General features: G+C 43.8%; 1 long non-coding RNA gene across 1 annotated transcript; it reads right to left on the bottom strand.

The window, feature by feature from the left end:
• Positions 1–4,248: 4,248 nt before the first annotated feature.
• Positions 4,249–6,847, bottom strand: LOC147718672 (uncharacterized). Its single transcript, XR_015310000.1, has 3 exons — positions 6,182–6,847; positions 4,523–5,075; positions 4,249–4,293 (listed from the first exon to the last, which is right to left on the bottom strand). It is a non-coding gene; the product is annotated as an uncharacterized LOC147718672 (long non-coding RNA).
• Between the last annotated feature and the right edge of the window lie 231 nt (positions 6,848–7,078).

Below are 7,078 nucleotides of genomic sequence, written 5' to 3'. Positions count from 1 at the left end.
CTTTTTGTGGTGTATTCATTGTGTTACTATGTGGTTGTGCTGCACAAATACTTTACACATTGCCTGTTTAGAGAAGCCTGGCTGCTTTGTGCCAAGCTATCAGAATGTGAGCACAGGCTATTTTTTAGTGTCTATCTAGCTTACCCTAACTAGAGTAGTGGTTCCTGCCGAGGCCTGGGTGCTTACCTCAGTCAATCAGGAAACCCATTTCTGACACCAACCAACAGTAGGCAATGGCCATGGTAAGCTCACTGTATGTTCTTGGTAAGCCTGCAATAGGTCTATTGGATCTTGATAGCTTGTGCTGTCTGGTTTGTTGAGACCTGAAAAGGTAAGATCTCAAATTTTAGCAGCTTGTCCAATTCTCCCAGTGAGGTCAAGGCTCTGTTCTATCTGATTCTGCACACAGCCCAAGCACTATCCATTCTAGGACTTGAACTTGTGTTTTAAATATGTAATTATGGGCTCTAAAACCTCAGCATTCGACCTGCTGTAAAATGTAAAAAATCTAGCCTGGCTCTATGCGTCATGCGTGGCATTGAGACACTTGGTAGCTATGATCTGAAGACGTCTGTGAGGACATTAAAAATGGATGCACAGAAGAACACCACCAGACACTGCCCACTTTGTGAATACACATGCTCGAGCAAGGTAGTGTGAATCAACATATACATAACCCTGTTTATTTCTCCTCACACTTCTCTCATCACCTGCTGCAGGGCAAACCCCCCTTTTTACGCAACTAGCAGTTTCATTACAGTCTCCCATTGCTTCCTAATGAGACATACATAATTGCATCAGAACTCGCAGAATGTTGTGATGAGGAAACACTCAGGCAGAGGCTTCTTTGCATTGTTCTGGTGAGTCCTTGTACAGATATTACTTGTGCAACCTAGTGAAATGCCCACGATAAAACCTGATGGGTTATGGGCTTGCTTATATTTTTGTAGGATTTATGAACAGGCAGTAAATATGCACGTCAATGATATATACATACAATGGGATACTGTGGTTGAGGTCTTTTTTGCGTTATAGGAGCATCACAACGGCCCCTCACGGTGGGATGCCTGGCTTTCACCTTGCGGATACCCTGCCGGGGTTATCTCACAGGGGAATACCAGGACGGGTTCCCTAAGCAAGCGCTTTAAGACCAGTTGGTGATTTGCGCTATATAAATTCCTGTACATTTACATTTACATTTACATCTGTGCACAGAACCTGTGACCTTCCATGTTGCATATCTGCAATGCAAGCTTGTCATGTGTGTTTAAGGGAAAAGCTGCAGTGCCTAATTTGAGCCGGAGATTTCTGGTGCTGATCACTGGAACTTAATTGGTTTCCGGTTTTTCAACACACTTAGGGCAATCTGCCAAAAGGTGGCGCTGTGCATGTAATTTAGAGATGAGCAGTGTAACAGTTGTCTAAGAAAATAATATACATAAAAAAATTAGTAATACCTGCCTCCCCAGCCATTCCTTTAGCTTTGGGGACCTGTAAAAATCTGAACTGTCACATTTACATGTGAAAGAGATGGTTAGCAGTTGTTTTGGCAGCGATGACAGGGGCGATGGGTGGTGCAAGCTGCAGTGGCATCCGGGTCAGAGCACTGGCACTTAATATTTTACAAATTAAGCACTGGAAAAGCAAACTGTATGCTGGAACATGAGCACTTATAAACAGCGTGAAGGTTGTAGCTACAAGTCGCAGACTGCAACATTCTTTTGGTTAAAACACTAGGATGGGGCACTGAGCCACTTTGTATGTATTTATTCATGATGAGTCACTCCGGGTTCAGGTGCATCTCTGTGTTTTAGCAGCATTTTTGCAGAGAGTGCCAGACTTTACATGATATGAATATCTTTGAATACTCCGAGGCGGAGGCCAGTTTTTGTTTCTATAATGTGTGTTAACCAATTCATTCGTAACTGTGAAAGCCTATATTCTGGTGCATTCTGGTGCATGTTTACACATGTGCTAACTATGCTTTGCCATTCAACTATTTTTAGTCCTGCTGTGATATTACTGTCTCATGGATGGGTCTTCACTGGCTTGTTTCCTCTGCAGTACTATATATATTTACCGTACTTTATGAAACCTCTTTTAGTTATGCACTGCAGACGTCTGCGTCTGTAACAGGACAGCCACAGATTGAATCCCTGTTTGCTGAAGTGGAGACTAGTTTGGAGCTGACACATGCCTCTGCGGGGCAGGGGCCTCAGTGACGCCCCTTTAAAAATCACACCCTTCACAGCTCAGCTGGTAACTCCTTTCCGATACCACTCATTGATAATAAATGTGTGTCATCAGGAAGTGTTGGGTGATTCCATTCAAGTCAAGTCAAGTCAAGTCAATCAACCTCAAAAATGGATCTTAAAAGATACACATTCATTCAAATGATTGCAATAAATAAAAAATATATGAATATTAACAGAACAAATAAAAATGCATAAAACATCACAAATATGCCATGCTAAAAACCTTACTTTAGATATTTCCACCCTCATGATTCTGTGTGCCTGTCATCCAGTCTCCAATTCCCACCTGGGTGCTGGGGGGGGTTGGGGGGGGGATGGCTACATCTCTGCATTCCTGATAGAAGTCCATAAACTAGGGGCTCAAGGAAAACTGCAGACCTCTGACTCCGAGTGGCCTATCTGGGATGGTAACGTGAGAGTGGAACTGGGACCTGGATTCCAAGGGGCAGGGTCTTGGCCCCACTAAAGATAGTGATCACACGTCCCTGGGTAGGATGGCAGACGGCCTTATTTAGAGAGACCCTGTAAATTTCAAAGTTGGCCATTTGAGCCAATCACATCTTCAAAGGTGTTAGAGATGCTTTTGGATTTGGAACTATACTTCGGTGATTCAATGCTAGGACAGTGACACAAGAAATCATTAAGGCAGGAGGGACTGTAATTGAAATTTTACACACACTTGTGGTGGCCTAGTGCTTGTCGTGCTCCAGGAAGAGGACTATCACTTGGTGGGTTATGCCTAGACGTTGCTGGCCTGCAGCTAAGTGCCAACTATCATGGCCCAGGTCCCTAAGTACTTTCCAAGGGCTGGTTGTCTGGCCTTCTGTCCACGAGATCCCAGGGACACAAAGTATCTCCCTGTTTCCACAAGACCATAAGGACCACTCAGTGTACAGCAGAAATGGGTGTCACTAAGCGCTACTGATAACCCATGGAAGCAGTTGACCGGGACTTAGCGGTGATTTGATGCCAACCACAATCAAGCCCTGGCCGGCTACTCAAAGTGGAAAGTTTGGAAATCAAAAAGTATGAGGAACTTCTAAGTCCATCTCAGAAAGGGACTTGTCACTTATATTGAGTAAATGTATGGAAACGTCTTGCAAGTCCCCACTCTGAATGGACTTTGTTACTTTTTGAGAAGAAAACTCCTCCCTGCTTGGTTGGCAGTTGAAATTGTAGCCACCGCCTTGAAAGCAAATGCTGGATATCTGAAGAAGGTTGGTCCAGATGAAGCTCTGGAGACATTTACTTGTGGCTGGACATGTCTCTTTGAAGTAAATTAAGTTGCTGAGCCCACCTCAACTGGTCTTCCTGCCAGGGAAGGAAAACACTTCCCCACTCCTTGGTCGTTGCCTCTGCTCTTCGAGCACTTTTTGAGCATCACTGGCGCCTCATTCAGTCCAAGGACAGTGCGCAGCTGCTGGCATGATAATGCAGATTAGCTTCCAGTGATTTCAGTCAGGTAAAAATTTGATTACATGTAATACACATTTAACTTTGTAATTAGATTGGATTTTAATTCAATATAAAGCTAAGTCTGAATGGTGTCTGTAGCTGGTACAGGTCAAAAGTTATGAATTAAGGTGCATAACCCATACCTTGACTTTATGCCAGATACAGTCCGAACAGTGGGAACATTGTTTTAGCCATAGTCACTGGGGGCACATGCCGTTTCTAATGCCACACTTGTTCCAATCTTAACTATTATGCACCCAATCTTGTGAGTGGGCAAGTTGTGATTAACAGTGGCAAATTTGATATTTAAAATCATTCATAATGGTTATTTCGATAGGACTGTACAGCAGGGTTCAAGCTGCTGCTGTCAGACTACACAGGGTAGGTCCAAAGGCATGTTTTCACTGCCACTGTAGTGAAAGGCATAAAAGGTGCTGCAATCCACAGGTGCCAGGATTGTATTTCTGGAACATGTACTATGGTCTTACAGGATAATACAGCACTATCTTTTTTAGTTAAAATATTCCCTTGCTGGACAGGCAAGATGGCCGCGGGAGGGTTGTGGTGAGCGGTCGCACCAAACCTGTCTCCCACCAGTAAGCAGTAGCAGAATGCTATAGCGATAGCACGAGACCCCCCTGATGGCCTATGATTCTCTTTTTGCTGGAGCAGGAGAGTGCTTATCTGTTGTTACACCGCAGCCATTTGGTGTCTGGCTTAGAGGCAGTGTGATTTGCGAGTTTGCCAGGCTTAAAAGTAAACTAAGGTTCCTTGTTAATAGCTTGCTGCCACACGTCAAGGCTGTGTCCAACCGAAGAATTAAAGCTTCAGTACTTTCACTGTTCCTGAAAATGCCACCCCGGCCTGCGAGGACCGACAAAGTGAAGGCGAAGGATGTGATTGAGGTCACGAAAACGACCCCCACTGAGCCGGAGACACCTACATCACAAAAGACTCTGGGGCCAATGAAGAATCCGGGTGCGATCAGGAAGGTGATCGCACCCCCGTCAAAGAAAAAAACGGACTCAAAGGGGAAGACAGTCAGCGGCGATGATAATGCTACACTGGACTTGCGCTCAAAAGTGCCAGGAAAGCTTGGGACTAAAGGCAGCATGAAAGTTAAAAACAGAGGAACCCCCCTTAGGCAGCCTACCTTACCGGAGTCTTTTACCTCGCGCCCAGCGATAGCAGAACCGGCGGCGAGAAGCCCCCGCGACGAGGAAAGCGACATCAGCAGCAATCAACAAAGCATCCTCGAGGACGCAGGGGCAGCAGCAGGAGCGGCAGCAGGAGACGTGCTGGACGCCGAGGTAGCCGTTGCTAGACAACCGCCTTCAGTGCCTTCAGTGCCTGCCGGGCAGAGCGCTGATACGGATATATGATGTTACAACGCGGACTGTAACAACGCATACCGTTACAACGCATCTTTTACAACGCAAATACTGTTACAACTCATGTATTTACAACGCATTTTTTTACAACGCAGTTACCTTTACAACGCATACCATTACAACGTAAGTATTGGTAAGTATATATTAATATTAATATTATAATCATAAATTAATTTTCAAAAATAATATTTAATGTAATTTAATTTAATTTCAAATAATTAATTTAATTTAAAATTAATTTTACTTTATTTTTACCCTGTACCCCTGTACCCCAGAAACTCAAAACTGACCCTCAACCCCAAAAATAAATTAAAGTAATTTAATTTAGTTTAATTTCAATTAATTAATTTAATTTAAAATGAATTTTAATTTATTTTTACCCTGTACCCCTGTACCCCAAAAACTAAAAACTGACCCTGAACCCTAAAAATACCCCTTTACCCAAAAACTAAAAACTGACCCTGAACCTTAAAAATACCCCTTTACCCAAAAACTAAAAACTGACCCTGAACCCTAAAAATACCCCTTTACCCAAAAACTGAAAACTGACCCTGAACCCTAAAAATACCCCTTTACCCAAAAACTAAAAACTGACCCTGAACCCTAAAAATACCCCTTTACCCATAAACGAAAAACTGACCCTGAACCCTAAATATACCCCTTTACCCAAAAAGTAAAAACTGACCCTGAACCCTAAAAATACCCCTTTACCCAAAAACTGAAAACTGACCCTGAACCCTAAAAATACCCCTTTACCCTAAAACGCAAACTGACCCTGAACCCTAAAAATACCCCTTTACCCAAAAACTGAAAACTGACCCTGAACCCTAAAAATACCCCTTTACCCTAAAACCCAAAACTGACCCTAAACCCTAAAAATACCCCTTTACCCCAAACATATAACATTTAAAATATAATTATATACTTACCAATACTTACGTTGTAATGGTATGCGTTGTAAAGGTACCTGCGTTGTAAAAAAATACGTTGTAAAAACATGAGTTGTAACAGTATCTGCGCTGTAATAGATGCGTTGTAACAGTAGTGCGTTGTAAAAAATGCGTTGTAACAGGTGTATACCGCTGATACGAGCGCTGGTGAGAAAGGGGAAACTGAGGCTCTGCAAAAGACGGTATCCCCAGGAAATTCAGCAGGGATTACTGAGGAAGATTTGGGTGCTGGTAAGGGGGAGTCAGGGGGGCAAGGAAATGCTGATATGTTGGTGGCAATAATGCAGGTTGAAGCCGAGTTACTATCTAAAACCCCTAAATACTCATGGGGAAGCTCTGTAGGCCTGGTGGCAGCAAGAACGACAGGCGGCTACCCTAGGGAGAAGGAAGATCTATGCTCCCTGGAGGGGGAACATTTCTTTTCAGTAAATGAGGACTCTGATTCCATGCAGCATGAAGAAGAAATATCAGAAGAGGAGGAGGTTGAAAAGGAGGAAGACGAAGACGATGAGGAGTCATGGTCAGCCACTACCTCCTCGGGAACAGACATGGGCAAAGACTCTACGCAAAAGAGGAAACAGACCAGGTTGTGCAGACGCGGAGGGTCGCCTACAAGGGGAGCTGAGAAGCGACTGGTCTGGGATTACTCAGCGACATCACATACTTATCGGGAAGAGCAAGATGCAGCCCCAAGGCAGGAAGACCCATTTGGAATGGTGTTCAATATGCTGAAGCAAATACAAACAGAAGCAAGATCGACAAGCCGGAAAACAAGGCAAGACTTCAAGAAGATACAAACAACACTACGGAAAACAAATAAACTATACGACGAATTGGCTGGGAGAGTTGTTGAGGTAGAGGAAAGGACTGGCAAGATGGAGGATGATTTTGGTAGCTTTCGGGAACTTAAAACAGAACAAGAGAAGAGGGCAGACGATTTCCTTTGGAAGATGGAGGATTTTGAAAATCGTCAAAGACGTAACAATGTTCGCCTTTTGGGTGTGGCAGAAGGGCTTGAGGGGCAGGA

The sequence above is a fragment of the Lissotriton vulgaris genome, chromosome 4_1 (genome assembly GCF_964263255.1).
Source record: "Lissotriton vulgaris chromosome 4_1, aLisVul1.2, whole genome shotgun sequence".
In the NCBI taxonomy this organism is placed as follows: Eukaryota; Metazoa; Chordata; class Amphibia; order Caudata; family Salamandridae; genus Lissotriton; species Lissotriton vulgaris.
The sequence above is the reverse complement of the archived record's forward strand: the minus strand, read 5'-3'. Positions and strand labels throughout refer to the sequence as shown.